Here is a 20,555-nt window from a genome sequence, read left to right as displayed (position 1 = left end):
GCCAAACACAACATAGACTGGGCAGAGGCACGTGTGATCGAAAAAGAAAAGGACAAGGTATCACGCCTCTATCTGGAATCGCTCATTATCCAGACGACTGCGCATACGCTTAATCGGAATGACGGGAACTTGCCCCCAATCTACGCCAGGTGCCTGGGTTCGCTCTTGCGCCGTGTATAAAATGGACAACGCAGCTACGTTCTGCCTCATTGTGAACAAGGCTCCCGTGGGGGAGCCGAAACGTCATCTCATCCTTTCTTTTGGTCGGCGCCTTCTAATTTCGTCATAACTCCATTGTGCGGCTCAAACGAAAATTCTTGAGCCTGAAGACTTTTCACACATGCTGTACACAACAAGATTGCTTCGTTCAGTCACAGAAACCACCCACAATAGTTGTGCTTTAATACCGCATCACAGAGTATTGCAATCATGCTGCCCGTTTTTTTGCTTGTTGGCATTACAAACCACATATTTTTCCTCAACAGATGCGTCGCATGCGTGAAGGAGACCATGAACTTTTCCGAAAGATTTTCGGATGACCCCACAACTGTTCGACGAAGTGCTGAGTTTTGTTTTGCCAGACCTCACACGGCAGCGTGTTGTGAGAGAGCCCCCGGAGCCAGGCGAGCGGCTGGCAATTGCATTGAGGTTTGTAAAGCTTGAGTTCTAAATTGTAAGAAGCATTTTGGTACATAGTGGTGTGATAGTTTGGCTAAATGGATATGCTACCCTCAAAGAATAAAAACATGAAGACCAGCTGAAATTAATTAAGACAAACAAAATAGTGCTAAATGCTCAAAACGACATTCTGAAAAATTTGAAAAAAAAAGTGAAGTCGGACAAAAGCGATAAGTCACAATTGTAGAAACTAGAACAAAAAGGAAATGGTTAAGACATGGCAAAAGGAGCAGGGAACCCCTAGCAACGCAGGTACATGACCAAGGAAGGCTGGGACGTTGCAACCAAGGACTTGAGGATAAAAGAAAAGCAAACGCAGCCAAGAGCAGTCTGAATATCATGAAAGCAAACAAAGTATAGTGACGAAGGAAACAAAATAAAGCTAGTAAAGAGCGTTACTACACCTAAACAGTAGGGTAACAGAAGCAGTGCAGCAAAAAAATGAGACATGGGCAAAATTTGAGTGCATGGAAGTGCTAAACCTGTAATCTAGCATTGCCAGAATGTTGGGGCCTCACATCATGAAATTCCTTGGCCTCTCATATCTCCACAAAAGCTGCATATAAAACTGAGACACTGACAGAATAATAAAAAAGATATGAAAACAGAGGTGCAAAGCCACGTTACGTCATGTGTTGATTCTCTTGCTCTGTCTTCTAGCTACCTGCAAGATATCTGCAGCATCGCACTCGCATACCGCGTGGGCTTCGAGACTGCACGGCGGTGCATCCATGAAACGTGTCGGGCCATTTGGGAACGACTGAAAGATCATTTCATGCAGGTGAGGTAGGCCTTTGCAATGTGCTTCCACTCTGCTATGAGAGTCAGTGCTGGTTGCCTCTCAGAGATGTACCCTTTCATGTTGCAGTTTTTGATGTTCTGAACCTCATAGCGGCTTTTCAACAGGCTTTATAGTCCCTTCGGTAATGTCAGGATTCCTTGTGAAGTAGTTAGTGCCCTTGCACTGAAAGAAATTTAACGGGGGAAATATTACAAAAAAATCGCATTCCACATGTCTGTCATTTGATGTTGGCTTTCAGTGATGTAACACTTTGCAAGATTGCCACTGTCTACCTCACCTAAGTGCTGCTTACTGCTTCCAGACACCTACAAAGGCCCAATGGGAAGAAATTGCCAGGGATTTTGCCCTGCGATGGCAGTTTCCAAACTGCCTGGGGGCAGTCGATGGCAAGCATGTGGCCATCGTCTGCCCTCCCAACTCCGGGAGCAAGTTCTACAACTACAAGGTAAAGTTGTGCATGGCAATGAACTGGCATTGACTAAGTGATTCTTGAATACACATTTCGAACAACACATAATTGGACAAACCATACTTGATGGTTTGGTTTGGTTTGGTTTATGGGGTTTAACGTCCCAAAGCGACTAAGGCTATGAGGGACGCCGTAGTGGAGGGCTCCGGAAATTTCGACCAACTGGGGTTCTTTTATGTGCACTGACATCACACAGTACACGGGCCTCTAGAATTTCTCCTCCAAAGAAATTCAACCGCCGCGGCCGGGATCGAACCCGCGTCTTTCGGGTCAGCAGCCGAGCACCATAACCACTGAGCCACCGCAGCGGCAAACCATACTTGAGCTCCTTAGAACCTTATCCTTAGTAACCGGGTGTCTCTTGTAATTATGTGTCTTGTGTGCAAAGTTGTCAACACGGCAGACATGAAAACCAACCAAACCATTTTCAGATGTCTCTTATAACAGAGTATCTCTTGAAATTAGATTTTATTGTACCATGCTGTATAGCATGCAGTCATGCCTTGTCGTTGTCGCACTGAACATTTCAGACTTCTGCTGAGGCATACCTCGGCGCCATGAGGGGTGGCTGAATCGCACTCACACTCGTGGCCACTCGCACTCACCTCCACTCACACTCACAACTACTCGCTCACGCTTGTACTCTTGTCCTCTCACAACCACTCACACTCAGTCTCATGACCATTTGCACTCACAGCCACTGACTCACATTCACTCATGTCCACTCGTCATGTCCGCTCACTAGACTAACGTTCACTCACCTCTAGCATAGCCTGGGTCGCACATATGTAGTGAGCCCCCGGTGCTCGGTTGGTCTCTTCGGCCAATTGCTGAGACGGGAAGCTGAGACGATAAGTACCTGTTTAGCGTCAGCTGATATGCTTAGACACGTGCTTGAACAGTGTCTAAGCAACAATAATAAGTTTGCCTCGACGATGACGTGTCCATGAGTATGCATGAAAACCTTGGAGGCAAGTGGCGACTATACATACTTTTCGAACCATGGGGAATTGAGTGTTTTTGAAAACGTCGAGCAAGTTCCTCACGCAAAGAAAAATGGCTGGAATGGGCCCCAAATGTATATTTGCCCTGCAGAAGAAGGATCCAGAGGTGAGTGGCCGTTTTTAATCCCTCTACAACAGCATCTTGAGTTTACTTTGTGTCAGAGTCAAGAGCAGGGCTGGCTTCGTCTCGCCAGAGCATGTATGAATGATCAATATGTGGACACACCTGCATTGCGGTATGTTGTCTGTGATGCACATAATCCCGGTCTGAAGGAGGCTTGAGAAATCAGTGCAGTGTCCTTGCTTGAGGACGGTGCTTGCAGAGACCACGAGTGCATCTGCATAGGCACAGGAGTGCACTAACACTTCACCAAATTATTCTCTTGTAGTGCGCTGCGTTGTTGGTCGAGGAAATGTCGTTCATGGAAGAATACCTATGCAGCTAACTTGTGAGCCATATTGCAGTGCATGCCTTTCTGAAATAGATGTTACCAAAAAAAAACCATGTCCAGAAGTTTTTGAAGGAAATCGTATCCCATCTGGTTCAAAGGATTCCCCATGCTGTCAAGATATCAGTGGGGGTAGAATTGCTGACATTGGAGCGCGCAAACAGAAGTTATTCAACTTACAATATTGAAAACTCTGAGATAAAACAGAATCTCATTTCACACTCCCAATTTACTTGCCCAGTGCCGAATATTTGGCCCCATCAATCAAAAACACGTCTTGCACACATGCAGAGAAGGCTTGTATGCATTTTTCTTGGGAGTGCGTACATGATGCAGGCAGGAGCCTTTTTATGACCCTAAGAAAAATTATTTTGTACTCTGGGGGAGAGCGTGGATGAGCTTAATCCTCAACTCTTTCCTGTTCTGTGAGCAATCCATTGACCAAATGTCGGCATCCTTTGACGTATTTATAAAAAGTTCCCCCTCTCCTTTCCTCCTTCTGTCACATTTGCGGCTATCGTTTCCATTGGACGGTTTTTCTTCGCTGCCTTCTCAGTATTGGCAGTTTGAACAGCAGTACTCATTTGCGGGATACTTTTAGGTGTCCTCACTTTTACTGTCCTCACAGCTTTTTCTCACGGAAGCCATCAACATTGTATCAATGTTGAAAATAAATTTTTGATTTTTTTTATTTGAAATAAAAACTGTCGCCCCTAGCTTGATTCTCATTGACTTTCATTCACTTGTGTTCCTTTTCCTTTGTAGTCTTTTCGCGACCAAAAATGTGACAATACTGAGAGACATTATATCTTACATCCTTTTCCTGAGTAAAAAAGAATCAAGTTTGAACGTACGTCGAACCAATTGGAAAGGGTGCGACGAACTCGATGGCCGCCTCATATCCACTGCCGAAAAATTCCCCACCGTTTCGTCACCATCGGCACGAAACGAGCATTTCTGGAGCAATTATAATAGCAGATATTACCACTTCGACTATAACCGCACCGACAAGGCATAACCATGTCTGATGACGTGCATGCAAGAAATAAAAACCACATGCTTGATTCACTATGAAGGGCTCCTTCAAGTACATGAGAGAAACTAGAACCTCTGGTGCTACCTAAAAGCACACTTGGTTTTTGCGTAATTTCCGGGCTTCAGCCGTGCTTGAACAGTTCAAGAGCCGGGCGAAGAAGGTCAAGTTTTTCACGTTGGCAGTGAAAGGCCGGAAGGCTCTGCCGGTTCGAGCGATACGAGTGCACTCATGAGTGAGTGTGCCGACCTACGCACTGTGGTGACTCAGTGGTTACGGCGCTCAGCTGCTGACCTGAAAGACATGGGTGCGATCCCGGTCGCAGCGGTCAAATTTCGGTGGAGGCGAAATTCTAGAGGCCCGTGTACTGTGTGATGTCAGTGCACGTTAAAAAACCCCAGGTGGTCGAAATTTCCGTAGCCCTTAACTAGGGCATCTCTTGTAGCCTGAGTTGCTTTGGGATGTTAAAGCCCCATAAACCAAACCAAACCATATAAGACTAAGAGTGCTGCCACCTCTGCCAAGTCTGTGCTGTGCATTTCATTTCAGAGGACATACTCTGTTGTACTAATGGCTGTCGTCGACAGTGAATGCAAGTGTATTCTTGTGGATGTCGGTGCTGAAGGCCGGCTTAGCGACGGCGGCACATTAAAGAAAAGCGACTTCGGGCGCGACCTCACAGAGGGACGCCTGGACATCCCAAGAATGGGAAAACTGCCCGGGACGCAAGAGACTGAGCCCTTCGCTTTCGTGGGCGACGAAGCCTTCCAGCTTCGAGTCGACTTTATGCGCCTTTATCCATCAAGGCAGCTAGACATTCAGAAGAGGGTCTTCAACTACCGGTTAAGCAGAGCACGGTACGATGTGGCATTACTTAATCATGGTTGACAAGTTGTTAGTGAAAGAAGGTGGTAGAAAAGAGGCCTAATTCGAAAGAGGTAATTTCAAAATAACTGCAAAAAGTTTTGGAATTATTCAGGGATCGAATTATTGAAAGGTTATTCGATAGACTTTACATTAACAAGACCAAAGCGTCGCCTTGAATGGGACGCTCAAAGCAAGCAGGTCTGGACAAACTAAATTCCACTGTTTTATAATTTTAATGTTTTTTTTACTGTATCTCTGTCCCCCTGCATGTGTTAATAAATAAACGCACTGGATATGCTACAACCCTTTTTTGCAGATTGTTGTCCTTTATTTTTCAGACGCTGTGCAGAGAATGCCTTTGGCATTACAGCGGCCAGGTGGCGCATCCTGCTGCGCACTATCCCCCTGCACCCAAGTAATGTAGACTACATTGTCAAGGCTGCGTGTGTTCTCCACAACTTCCTAACTGTCCGAAATCCGGAGTCTCAGACCTTGACGGACAGGGAAGACATGTCTGGAAAGGTTGTGGAAGGGCACTGGCGGCAACGCATGCAAGGGGTGTTGAGGGAGAACTGTGCGGAACGTGAGTACTTCCCGCTGGCTCCAACACGAGCACGTAACCATCACACTGATGCTGCTGCGGCCAGGGACCAGTTTGCTGCGTACTTCTGCAGCACGGCTGGTGAAGTTCCCTGGCAGTGGCAGCAACCAGCAATATCAAAGGAGGCAGTTGACCAGGGTGCAAGACCAATCAGTGAAGGTAAGGTACCGTAGAGTATAATAAAAATTCACAGGAATTCCTTAATGCTTTAGCATTGGCCATGCATGAAGCCGTTTGCTGCCCTATCCAGACCCGATACCTGCAGGTCTTGCTATTCGGGAATGAACACATGAAAGCACTGCACTGACGGGAAACACAGTGAAGCCCACTTATAACGGGCAGTGTTATAATGAACGCTGACTTACTGCGAACAAGGTTAGGCTACTGTCGAAATATGTATTGGGGCATTGGCGCTGTGTCTCAGAAAAAATGAACAACCATGCTGGCAGCATTGAGAGCGGTATTTTGCACACCGGCGATTTCATGAGACTTGCATAACAGATTGACGCCTCTTTACGCATAAAGTGCTTGGGCAATCAACAGCACGGCATCTGTGGTGCCTGTTACAAATTGTCTTTCCTCACGGGTAAAGGAGTTGTCTCTATTTGTGAATCCCATAGCTTGTGTGAGGCACATAACCAAGCAGATGTTCCTGGCCATAATCTCTCACTATCACAATTCTGCATTTTGGCATAAATGCGACGCTATTTTGGTGTCACATTTTAAGCATTTCAGAAACGAAAGAAAAATCCCAGACACTGCAGCTTCATTCAAGATCGCATTAATTGAAAAGTTGGAGTATTTTACAACGCAGATCAATCTGTTGATGTTTTGGCACTCGCCTCAACATTTTTCCTACAGACAAACCAAAATGGTCGTACTCGTCCTGTGCCTCGCAGGTCTGCAACACATTTGTGAGCCTGCCAACATGTTCTACTAATGCGTGATCAGCAGCACAATCTCTTGGCCTCTTTTTTCTTCTCTGCTGTGCAGGCGCTGGTGACGGCACCGCTGCTGGTTCAGGCTCCAGCGAGCTTGCAGGCATCTGGAGGAATGACACCGACTGGCTCGATGCAGGTGATGCCAGTGCCTCGACGTGACGTGATGCCAGTGCTTCATCAGTCACTGACACCTCGTGCACGAATGACGCCTGCAACGAGCTGTCCAGGCGCCACTCCGCCACTTCAATGATGGCCTCCGATGGGTCTGGAGCACTGTCACGATGCGCCGGCGAGCTGCTTGGCTCTGGAACAACGTTGCTCGGCCCTTGCTGACTCGACTGCTTGTAGTTTCCCGAGGTCCTGTATATAAAAGTGTACATACATATGCACCATGATGAGTTGTGTTTCAAGTCACTGTTTGCAGGAATGTATTGATACATGCTTAACAAGCTTTATTACATCTATTTATCATTTTGAGGCCACACAATGCTCTTTGCTGAAGAGACTGACTCTATTCAGGCTCATGAGAGCTGTATATACTGTGGCGTCCTCATATGCGGTTCCCTCTTGTGTGTTACATACCATTTTTTGAGCATAGTGCCTTGTGTATCCTTGCCTTTTTGCATTTTTACTGCTCTGAGACATTTGCCCCCTTATGTGCCTGATATGTTAGTTTCGTTAAGGGACCTGTATTGTAATGTTATCCAAACTTTTTGTTTCGTGCACCACTGTTGAATCCTTTCGCTGGTTTTGATATGCATTAGTAATCTACTCACCTCTCCGTGAACACGCGTATAATAGTAGCACAAAGGCGACACAGTGCTTGTGGTGGCCACTGAGGTTTTAGTGTGCAAGCAATGCGACAAAAGTGGTGCAATAGTTAAACTGCCCGGTTGCAGGAAAACTTTCCTGCCAACTGGAAGTCCTATGAAACAAAGTTTGATACATTTCAGTAACATATGCATAGTGCTGACCCAAAGAACTATACGTGTAGAGTAGTTGCATATTCTATTTAAAATAAAACATGAATGTTCCTGTTGTGATTGTACTTTGTTGTTGTCTCACATATTAAGCATATTATGCAGCTCATCGGCTTCTCTATACAGTATCTGTATAGATAAAGGAGATGTGCACTATAACATGGCATTCCTGTCTCATTGATTAAATAATGAGTGTTTGAGTGAGTAATGGCGAACCGCTCGTTACATTGCCTGTGATACTTAGCTTAAGAAGGGTGAGGCTTCAGGCTAGTCGGTAATTCACGTTCGATTCCACAGCGCAAAACAGGGAACAAGTACTTGTGTCTTTATACATCGTGGGAGGGAACAGCGCGAAACAAAACGACGGACAAAGAACAGCGCTCGTCTTTGTGTCCTCTTCCTTTGTCCGTCGTTTTGTTTCGCGCTGTTCCCTCCCACGATGTATCAGTACAAACTCGCCCAGTTATCCATCCTTCTTGTGTCTTTATCTTGTTTTGTGCCATGGAATCTCATGTAGATCTTACCTGTGACAGTGCACATGATAACAAAAACATTCTATCTGCAATATACAAAGAATATTGCAAACTGTGGTGCTCCTTTTGTACTAAGGGCCCAGTTTTCCCTGATGACTATGCATAAACATGGAACCTTCTTTAAGCATTTGGGTGCGCACAGTATGTTCAGTATGTGTGTTATAGTCGCATACTAGATATATTATACGCCTCAAGTTGATGCAAAGCGGTGTTATTTTCTTGCAGAGTGCAATATGTTCTGCATTTTACAGTGCCATTTGCTGAGTTTCTTGCTCTTAATGAACTGGCGTATGCGGCCCCTTCATTTTAACAGTATTTCACTCAGAAGGCTTTGTATTTGAAGTGCAGGGAGGGCGCCACCAGCGCCACCGTGATCGGCTGTGCGCACACCGAGCTCCAGCAAAATCACGTCTACGTCCAGGTTCCTGACCTCGGATCGCCACCAACCGGTCTACAGGAGCGCTACTTCATCGCCTGTACGCCTGGTGATCAAAATTCCAGGCGTTCTGCGCCGTTTCTTGGCACATCAGCATCTGGCTGGCCGCCCACGCCGGGCGCGCTAAGCCAAGCCTACATCTGCACCGCCGGGGCAACGCCCCCCGCGCTCGCCAGCATGCTCGCAGCCGGAACGGCGGGGAGCTCGCCTAGCCAGTCAGCAGCCCAGGCGCTGAATCACAAGCACTGTGCTCCCGCGGCGCCCCGGCAAGCCACCGCAGCCACGATCGTCATGAAATTTGCGAACCACCTCAACCTCGGCAACACTTTATTCCCTGTGCTCTGTCGGTCCGTCATGGATTCCGCCCGCCTAACCAAGACTGAACGTGACAATACCTACATCAAACTCCGCACCTCGCAAAACATCCTGGCCATCGATACCCACCGCCCAGCCGCTGCTGACAAGCTGCTCCAACTCAAGCAAGTTTCACAGAACAACACACAGTACGAAGTCACCTCGTACGTAGCTAACGACCCCCTTAACGCCCGTGGTGTTATACACGGCATCACCATGGACTTTACCGAAGACGACTTTGCCGCTAACCTTCGTGTTGACGGCACCCGACTCCTAAGCGTCCGCCGTCTCGGACGTACCAACACACTTCTGCTCACCGTCGAAGGGCCCCGTCCACCACGCTACGCCGTCTTCTACAGCGGAGTGTACCGCGTCTACCCGCAAAAGCCGCACAGCAAACAATGCACGCATTGTCACGCCATAGGACACCGTGCCGACGTCTGTCCTAACAAGCCTAGCCTTGCTCGGTGCTCGATTTTCAGCCAACCGTTTCCTCCTGACCAAGACCCAACGACTACCCCACACGAATGTGAACCACACTGCTGGAACTGCAAGGGCGACCACACACCGTCTCATCCTGAATGCCCCGCAAGGAAAGACGCTGACGCTGCAGTTCTAAAGTGGCACCGCGCCCAACGACGCCATCGCGCCCGCGCCGCCCCTCCACCCCCTAAAGCCGACGCGACCAACTGGCCGCCCCTGCCTACCTCGAACCGCTACGAGGTCCTTCAGCTCTCCTGCAGCAGCAGCAGCAACAGCCCGGGGCACGAGACCGCGCAAAGAAGTCAATCTCGAACCAAGCCCTCTGCCAAGCGGCCACCGTCCACCACTTCTGGTGCGGCAACCAGCACCTCCACCTCCTCTACTAAACCGCAAGCTTCCGTGATGCAGTCACAGACTCCACCAAGTCACCAGGTGAGCGGTCCATCTCCCACATCCATCGCACCCCCTCCCCCGTCCTTCCAAAACCGGTTTTACTCACGTCCCTCCACACCTACTCCACTTTCACCCCTCCCTACCGACAACGCTATTGCTCTCATACAGCAATCCCTTGCTCCCGTCCTATTGGCCTTACAACAACTGACGGCTCGCGTCGAGCAACTAGAGCACCATCTCCTCTCCCTCGCGTCCTCTGCCCCACCCTCTCCCGACGCAGACTCCAATGCTCCCCCTCGAAAGCGCGCAAGCGCCCCTCTAGTGCCTAACCTCGACACAATGGAGGAAGACCGGCATGATGAGTGATATCATGCGACACACATCCCCACCCCAAAACCCTCTAATTATTTGGCAGTGGAACTGCCGCGGTTTTCGTCGCAAGAAAAATGCCCTCTTGCAACACATGCGGATTACTGGCGTTAACCCAGACGTCATCGCACTGCAGGAAACGCACGGTGCCTTTTCTCTGCCAGGTTACGACCATTTTACTCAGCCAAGTATAGTCATGAAGAGAAAAGGACATCAAACGCCCCCTCCTCCGCCGATTTTGACGGTTACATACATACGACGCACGATACCCACCATTCAGGAAGATACATCCCACCTCAACTCCGGGACGAAAGAGCATGTCCTGACACACTCCACCTATCAGGGTCACCGTATCACGATTTTAAACTGCTACTGGACTCCCTCCGACTCCAAAACCAGCATCCCACCTTTGCATACGGCCCTTCCTGCCTCTAATGTCCCTACTACTTTCGTCCTTCTTGGTGACTTCAACTGCCCACACCCTGCATGGGGATACGACCGTACTTCAGCCTCCGGACGAAAACTCGACCGCTTCGCTAGTATTCATCACCTCACCCTCCTGAATGACACGTTCATGCCTACACGTCTAGGATGTGGAGCACAATCCGACACAAACCCCGACCTCGCATGGATTCGCAGCGATCTCCGCGCTTCTTGGAGTAATACGGGTGACACGATGGGGAGTGATCACTGTATTCTTCAGATAACGCTCACGTCCCAGCGACCCTCCAGACCACCCGGAACACATTACCTCCCACTATGCTCGTAGACTGGCCAAAGGCTCGGCCGGCCCTCGACTCCTTATCAGTCTCACTCGAGGACCCCGAAAAATGGTGTAGCGCCATTATGGAGACCGTCTCCCAACACACCAAACATATCCACCGATCTCCCGACTATTGACACACACCTACTTGGGCTATGGAAACAACGTCGCCGGGCCATAAAAGCTTGGCGCAACTGTAGATCTAGCCACGCATTGAAAAGAAAAGTTGCTGAACTAACGCAAGCAGCCCAAGAATACGCTGACCAACTAGCCACGAACAACTGGCTTCAGCTCTGTGATGACATGGTCGAGAGACTCCACACTCCAAAAGTCTGGCACATTATGCGCACCCTACTTGGACAGGGTAAACCTCGTAACACACTTCAAAAGCTACAGTTGGCCCTCTCCGTCTCACAAGAAGAGCTGGTTGAGCAAATCCGAAATCAATTTTACCCATCCTCTACTTCTCCTGCCAGCTCCCCGTCATACCCTTACACCGAAGAAGAAGCAGACGAACAAGGAATGAATTCCGACTTTACATTCGCCGAACTTCAGGCTGCTCTACGCTCCCTTAAGCGAAACACAGCACCCGGCCCAGATAAAATTACCTATGGTATACTCCGTAATCTCCCCGATTCAAAACTAGATGAACTTATTCAGATTATTAATACTGTTTGGCGCTCCGGGAAAATTCCCGCTGCATGGAAAGAGGCACACGTAATTATGATTCCGAAACCAGGAAAATCCTCTGCGCTCATCACTAACCTCCGACCTATATCCATGACTTCTTGCCTAGGGAAGCTGATGGAGAAGATGGCCCTTACCCGCCTCGAATGGCACCTGCATACCAATCGCTGTCTTGCTCCCACTATGGTCGGATTCCGCGCCCACGTATGCACACAAGACATTGGACGGCAAATCTATGAGGATTTGTACGCCTTCCCAAGCAGCGCACAGCTTCGAGTTTTGACCGGCGTGGATATCAAAAAGGCTTTTGATAATGTCGCCCACTCCGCAATTCTCACCAACCTGGCAGACACTCGCCCTGGGGTCCGCATGTTCAACTACATCAAAGACTTTCTTACAGACAGGACCCTCCGAATCATTGGCCCCGACGGCACACCTTCCGCCCCCTTTCCCCTCACCGCAGGTACACCACAGGGATCCATTCTTTCACCTATGCTTTTCAACTTGGCAATGAAAGAACTGCCCCGAAAACTCGCCGAAATTCCTGGCCTACGCCACGCTATATATGCGGATGATATCTCTCTCTGGTCTACCACAGGAAACGCCGGGGAACTAGAATCCACTTTGCAGCAAGGCCTCGACGTCGTTCAGGAGCATGCACGCCGCATAGGTGTGAGTTGTTCCGCCGAAAAGTCGGAATACATCGTGGTTTCTAACGCTCCTCAAAAAACCGCTTCTTCCTACCGCGAACTCATTCAACTGTCTATCGCGCAAACCCCTATTCCCCGACGGAGCCACATCAAGATCCTTGGCTTCACTTCTCAACAAGATGGCAAGTGCAACGTGTGGCTTAGCCAACTCCTGCAACAGCTGAACCAAATTCGCCACATGCTGTCCCGTATATCTCGTCAAAAGCATGGACTCAGAGAACACGAACTCCGTCGAGTTATAGAAGCACTCGTTTATTCGAGGGTCATGTACGCCTACCCCTATCAACGCCTCACATCCTCTCAAGTAAGCAAACTGGAAGCCTCTCTGCGTCGCTTCACTCGATTAGCCATGGGAGTTCCCATCTACGCCGCAAATGCTCTGATCGCAGACGCCGCCATTTTCAACTCCCTCGAAGAACGCGCAGCAGTGCACCACCGAGCCCAGATACACCGTCTCTCTACCTCCGAGCAAGGCAGAGACCTCCTCAGCCTTTTCGGACACACCATTTCCCAACTACCCCCGCTTCAACCATCTGCTCCCCCGTGGAAAAGCCTCCCGCGTCTTACTGTAAAACCCATTCCACGCCACATGTCTCCAACGATAAATCCCGGGCGGCGTGAAGCACTGGCGAACCATTTACCCGTACTGGGCCACGACACTTACTATACCGATGCCCATATCCTCGAGCACCAAGTAGTTACTGCAGTAGTCGGCCCTCGAAGCACATCCACACTTCTCCACACAGGAGTGCCCTCCTCAACCGACGCAGAAACTCTGGCCATAGCAGAGGCGATTACGCTTCACGACCACCTGTCCTCCACCATCACCATACGTGCAGACTCTCAGGCTGCCATACGCTCATTCGAATCTCAAAAACTCCCTCCCCATATCCTAGACACTTTGCTGCAATACCTAACAGCCCACCCTACGCTCCATGTCCATCTTGAATGGATTCCTGGTCATCAAGGTATACCGGAGAATGAGCTTGCTCATGCTCTGGCCCGTGAAAAAATACCACCGGGCCCTCCGACTGCCTGGCCAGCCCATTATAATCCCAAGGCAGACCGCGCTACACACCGACAGGACCGCCGCGAACACCTTCGCAATTTGCGGCACATGCGACGAACCCTTCCGTCACCCTCCCATTTCCTTTGCCGTGCTGACGCCACTCTAATTCGACAGGCACAGACTAACTCCCTTCCCTGCGAACTGTATTCCCACTATATCCTTCATAAACCGGGCAAACCCGCCTGTCTCGTGTGCGGAGAGCATCCCTCCAACATTCATACATATTGGTTATGCCCCCGCGCAACTAACTCTCCCACCATACCTTCCTCGCATACCTTGCCTCCCCCCTTTCACCTCACGTGGGCCCGATGGACCGCTCCACCAACCTCTCTCCAGCCCACCCTCTGGCCGCTCCTCGCCGCCCACATCCGACGCATCCAAGGGACACGTGGCCCTACTCTGCCACCGCCGATAAATAGCTCCCACCAAACGGGCAACTAAGAAGGCTCGGACTTGAGCTGAAAAATAAAAGTTATCTCTCTCTCTTGAAGTGCACAGGCAAGTAAGGCTGAAGGTATCTATCTTATTTCTGGTCATGTTGCTTTGTGTAATTCTGAATGTGATCTACACTATTACACTTGCAAGTGTGACTGCTTAAGCAGCCAAGAGTCAAGCTGTGATTATTGCAACATTGTTAACTGTCATTCCGGATTATTTGTCACATTCTCTTTACTACTAATGGAGCTGATATGCCCTCAGACATATTTTGAGCACTTCTGCTTGGCTGAACATATCCACAAGGCCTGTCGCGTGCATTTCATGGGGAGGGAACTGTTTCAATACAAATGGTTGGCATGTTCATTCCCCAAACCACATAATAGCTACTAATTAAAAATGAGATCTTTAGATTTATTTCAGCTACCTGGCATTCGTGATCATGCACTGGAATCTGGGCAAGAGGATATCCTTTTAAATAGAATGGCATGAGCCTTGGCTATGTCGTTAAAAGCACAAAGTACGCTGCAAATAATTCCTCATGGGTACTAGAAAAAAAAGGCACTGAAAGGAAGAATTCAACCAACAGCAGCAGTAAAAATTCTAGCTGCGATGTAGTAAACTGCCAACACTCGGAAATAAGACATCAGTGGTATTCAAGTTGCATGAATAGCCCAGTTAGACAAAATGTATCTTGGATATTTCGGCTACCTGTTAAAGACACATGAAGTACTCAGCAATTGAGACAGCATATGAACTGTGGGTGCGTTTAAGGTGGCCTGTTTTCATACACATATCGTGCGGTCACGGCGGCTCGGCATTCTGCCTGTTCAGCGGCGCAAACATAACATGGTGCAATCAGCAGCAGTATGCTCATCTGCAACGTTTTCACACAGAACATGCCGCATTTTATTGTAACATTAAGAACACGTCCGCTTCAGATGTAATCGCATCATGGTACAAATGCCTTCTTGCAGGTACGTCTCATCAATAGCGCTTGCTCCACGGCACTGCATGTGATCCTTATCTCGACCAGCTAGTTATGGCAATAAAAATATCGATGAACTTACGGCCTGCTGTCCATCGTGTCCCTCAAGAACAGCAATTGCTCGTAATGAGCCCACACAACTTCCGTGGGCTCGATTTTGTCGGTGCCAGCGCCGCTCCTCCGCCCCAACTGCTGCGCCGTATACAGGCGGCGAAACTTGTCGCGCAAAGACTTCCACCGTTTTTGGACGGGGTCCAAGTTTTCTGCACGAGTGAAACGCGAAAAGTTTCAAGCACGTTTCAACTATGAAATGCTCATCATGAGCAAAAGTGTATGCCTACCTTTGCACGATGCTCCCGGCAGTACTTCCGCCACCACCTCATTCCATTGCGCTGCCTTCACATGCTTGTTCTTGTGGAGGAGATCGCTCGCGAGCCACAGCGAGCGCCGCCTCTCAACGGCAGCAATCAGGCTTTCGTTGTTTATCATATTTTGGGCCATCGCCACAGCCGGAGGTACCGAAGGCACTCGCCAGAAAAAACGAAGAAACAGCGCGAAAGGCCGTACCGGATGTTGCGAGAACTGCGCTCTCATTGCCGCACGTCGGCCACAAACCGACGAGCCACTTCCGGCGCGCGCGAGGCGCGGGCGCAAATATCTGACATTGTCAAATATCTGCGCCCTGCTCGCGCCTCGCTCGTGCTGGCGCCTCGCGCATGCGCAGACCGGTTTTGCAGACGCCCGTGCGCGTGGGCGCTTCGCGTGTACGCCTGGGAAGTGTCCATCGAGGTGGGGCTTAACGACGCTGCAAGATTCTTTTAGAATGCTGACAGCAGCCTTCTTGTTCACCATATAGTTTAATTCCCCAGGTTGACGAAAAGCTGCTTAAGGGGGCCGTGCATTCAACTCTGACGAAGTTCAGGCCAAGCTTAATACTTCCTTTGGGGTTGTAATATTGGACCAGAATTAAATGCAAACAGCGCCAATGAACAAAAGACATTTCGCCTTTGTACAACCAGCTGTATTATACAACTGTCGTGATCCATATTGGTGTGAACTGGACTTTGAGAACTGTATATTCGTGAACAGGATGCAAAGTAACGTCTCGCACCACAATAGAAAAATAGTACATCCCAGTGTTCGGTTTCACTTTACGTTCGGTGATCCTGTTTGCACTCAAAGGAAACAAGAAAGTGAATGGAGAGTGCATAGTTACATGAGCGTGGTGACAACGGGAAACTCTTCCTGGAACTGGCCTTCTTGCACTTGGTTGTGGAATTCCAAGCTTCGTGACTCCTTACACTCTGCACGCGAGGAAGAGCGGTTCACACGCGCACAGCAGCAGTTATTGTAAAATGAAGATCTTTCAGAGCAGTTCGTTTGTAACTGCTATGTCAAAAACATGCATTACACCGCGCAAAAAGGGCGCACACAGAGCAAAAAAAAGGGGGGGGGGGGGGGGGGGGGGGGGGAGGAGTGTATGGTCTGGAAATGGCTTGTGTTGGCTTTTGATTCGCTTGCATTCGCTTACATTGCTTGTTCTTGCCTGCATGGTGCAGTTGGAGTGTACCGCAAAGCCGGAACGAAACGCGAACACTGAAAAGAGTCGCCCTTAGTGCAGCCAGCGGCGTCTAGCTGCCGCCGGGATAAACAGCTGACGTCTGCGCTGTGTTCGTAGTTTCATCGCTCGACTTATCGGCTTCGCGATCGCTGTCTATAGCGCCGGCGTGGCGCTAGCCGCCTCATTTTCATACACACGCTCCCTGCGACCGCGGGTCAAACGACTGGGATGACGCTGCAGTTTTGCCTCCTTTAGCTTCGATGCAATCATGAAGCCTGCACAGCTGAATTAACTGGATCATGGAGGTGCTAGCGATAGCCGCTTCGGCGTGATACGAGCAACTTTGACCATATAATTTCTGAATAATACAAAGTGAGTACGTTGGCGCCCCATTTTATGCGAGCTTCTTTAATAGCACTTCGCCCACAGCGGGAATGCCATGAATACAAAGTTTCTTATTTGGCTTGGCCAGTGTTTGGTTTGGTTTAGTTGATCGGGTTTAACGTCCCAAACCGACTCAGGGTATGAGGAACGCCGTAGTGACGGCTTCGGATAACTGTGTCCACCTGGGTTCTTTAATGTGCACCGAGATCTCACTGTACACAGGCCTCTAGCATTTCGCCTCCATCGAGATGCGACCAACGCGGCTGAGATAGAACCCGCGTCTTCCGGGTGAGCAGCCGAGCGCATTGACCACTGAGCCACAACGGCGACTGCTAGCGTTAGCCCTAGAACGTGACTGCGGAAGTATAGATTTCTGAAAGACAATATATTGCCAGGAAACGTTCTTTTACACTGAAAAATGTCCTATAATCAGATCTACTTCGTGTACACGCTGCATTAAATTAACAGACCAGCAGATAGGCGTAAACTAGCACCGAAGTAGACAACGATGAAAGAATTCTTTCGCTCAGGTCGCCATATATATAACTCAACGGCGAAAACAATTTTTTTTTTTTTGCGTTTAAGATACACTTTGTAAAATAAATATCTTCTTAAAAAAACTGTTAACGGTGCTGTTTTGTAACTGTGAAAAAAAAGCAACGTTTCATCTGTGTCGACGCCTATTGAGGGTTCGCGATCCATCTATGTTCGCGCCATTAGAAAGTTGCCCGAACCCTCACCTTTCATAGCTGACGGCTTGAGGAAAACCCGTCTGGCTAGGAAAATTGCGGAAAAGTTTCTACAGCACCTGAACTCGTTTCACGAAAGCGTACAGTTCACTATGGAAGAAGAGAACATTGAGCGCCTCCCTTTCCACGACATCCTCATCGAGCGTACAGCAAACAGCATCATGACAAGCGAGTGTAGGAAACCCACCCACCCAGGGAAGTACCTGAAATTTCTTCCTGCGCACCCAATTGGACAGAAACACTAAGGTGCTGCAGGGCTTTACAATCGGGCCTTCAAGCTTTGTTCAAGCCCATGCAAAGGAACTCGTGAAATCCGCCGCACAAGGAGCTGACAAAGAACAGATAGCCGCGTCAACTACTACAGTTAACAAGAACGACACGCTGCCGCCCCTTCAGCCGAAGCAGGAGCAGTGAAAAAGAAAACATGTGCAGCCATCCCATATGCCCCTGGTGTCAACGAGACGTTATGCCGGATATTGGCTTGGCTGACTACGAAATCCAAGTTGCCCGTGTCCCATCCAGCAAGCTCAGGAACCTTCTGGTGCGGGTAAATAACCCGCTTGATAAGACAAGCTACCCTCGGGTCGTTTACAAAGTCCCTTGCAAATGATGCGGTGCACCCTATATAGGCGAAAGAGGGGACTTCAAGAGACGTTTGAAAGAATACCACGTGGCGTCAGGAATCAAGAAGTGAGTTCTAACTCTCCCACTTAGCACCAGAAAAACACGGGCCACTTGATTGATTAGGATGTCGCGCGTATACCCGAAAAAAAAAAAAAATCTTTACCTACTCGCCTGCTCAAGGAACCCTTCAAGTACAAACGTCAAGCCAAATGATTAACCGGACACGGGACAATCAGCCAAGATTACGTTCCGAGAAACGTTACGTATCACCACAATATGTTACATTTTTCCTACATAAGCAGCAGCCCATGTCATTTTCATCCAGTTGTGCACAGGCACCCGGAGTGGTGCCGAAACGTGCATGCTTTTATGTTTGTTTTTTCTTGTATGACTTTGGCCGGTGTTTGTTGATAAGCCCCACCTTTCAATGAGAAACCTCCTTGCGCGTGCAAAGTGTCCACCCTCACGACGTCCTCGCGCTGCGCGTACTACTTTTCCAAAGAAAAGCATGAATTACAAAGCGGAAACCTGTCCTACGATAACTAGGGGACAGCCGGGTTCATGCTACGTTTCTGCTTAGCAAGGTTGTGTTGTGGGCCAGTTGGTGATTCTTACTGAGAACATGTTTCGGTCTGGCAAGATGGGGCGAGACGATAGACGAAAACACGCTTTGTGATGCGTTTTCTTCCCTTGTCTGCACCGCGCTTTCTGCGCGGAAACCCTTTTTCAACCTTTTCCCACCCAGAATTCAATGACCCACGCCGACAGCAGTTCACAAATCAACCGCGGATTTGCTCTAGTCATGTAGAGCAGCTGAAAGTATGCTCTTCACTGAAACGGCATGAGGGCGGATATACAGGCTTTATGTGAAATGGTCGATGCTCTCCGCAGTGAAAGCACGTTACATCTGTGAAATTTACTGTACAGAAGCACAGATATTTTACCTGCGCATTCTTGGCGGGGAACATATTCTTACATTGCAGTTTTTGCATCCTATGGTTGCCTTGAATCTGAAATCAACTGAATGTCTAGTTCGATAACTACATCGCCACCAAGAGCACAAAACATGAATGAGAACAAAACTAAAAAAAAATGTAATGCACATAACAGTCAACAAGACATCAAATGTCAATCCGAGCCACTTCTTCCCGGCCTGCCTCGAGCATCTTTGTTGGGTGAAGGAAGGATGAAAAGCCAGCCACCTGGTTTCATTCTAGTTAATATTTAGAAACTCTTTGACTCTTATGGACCTTTCGTCTGCATATGCGTAGAAAATGTAACACGACCGGCAAACAGTGAGAAAGCAGCTGTATAATCCCGCTCGCCCTGCTCACGAACCATAGGGCGCCTAAATAGGATCTATAGGGAAAGCTGGCGCCACCGTCCATGCGGGTTTCTTGAAGACCACTTCATCGACCGCGGGAATGCCGGGAAGAGAAGGTTTCGTGTCTGACTTTCCTGGTGTGAGGCCGAAAAGGTACCTCGAAGTAAGTAGCTGGGCCATTATGCTCCTTCTGTGCGCCGATTAAATTATTTCAATGCTGCCTTTTAGAGCAAAAGCACTCATACGCTCACCAACACCGGCCAAGAACTTTGTCAGCGTACGTAAATTCACCGCTCACCGTACGCACGATCTTGTGCTGTTGCCTAGCAGCCCGAGTTTCTACAGAGCTTACCCGAGTCAAGCTCGGGTAGTAACTCGGGTAAGCCCGGTTAAGTTCGGAGGAGTGTCGCGCCAGCTGTGCGATAGGTTGCTCGAGAAGAGCAACATGAATCGTACAATCCCTACCGATGGCTGCGATAGAAACAGCCACCTACCAGTGCAGAGGCGCATCGCTGAACCGCTTCGCCACTGCCCTGGTAGTGGCATGAGGACTCGCCACCTAAGAATGTTAAATACGGAATCACCAATTTTGCATATGTGGGCACCCACTAAAGATATCCCGTCATACCCTTAAGGTGGAGCTTAAGTGTCCCCTGCTGAAGAATGAACACCTGCTTTCGCACGTCCACTCGCTTTAACTACTTGATACCCCTACCAATTTTTTCAGTTGTCCAATAGGTTGGACGAAAGTGAAAGTTTTTTCTTAGTTTTTTTTTCCCCGTTGCTCGTTGAGGATCCTTCTGTTCTCTCCATACCCTCTTCCTTCCACTGTGACAATCCTCCGGTTCGGGATTCCTCCGTTCTTGCCA

At 48.9% G+C, this 20,555-nt stretch overlaps 1 pseudogene; it reads right to left on the bottom strand.

Moving 5' to 3' along the window:
* Positions 1–6,839: 6,839 nt before the first annotated feature.
* LOC149325161 (uncharacterized) lies at positions 6,840–15,326 on the bottom strand (annotated as a pseudogene).
* Positions 15,327–20,555: the final 5,229 nt, after the last annotated feature.

This window comes from Amblyomma mixtum, chromosome 10 (assembly GCF_055824585.1).
Source record: "Amblyomma mixtum isolate Tamu chromosome 10, ASM5582458v1, whole genome shotgun sequence".
Taxonomy (NCBI): Eukaryota; Metazoa; Arthropoda; class Arachnida; order Ixodida; family Ixodidae; genus Amblyomma; species Amblyomma mixtum.
This window is presented reverse-complemented; position numbering and strand designations above follow the sequence as displayed.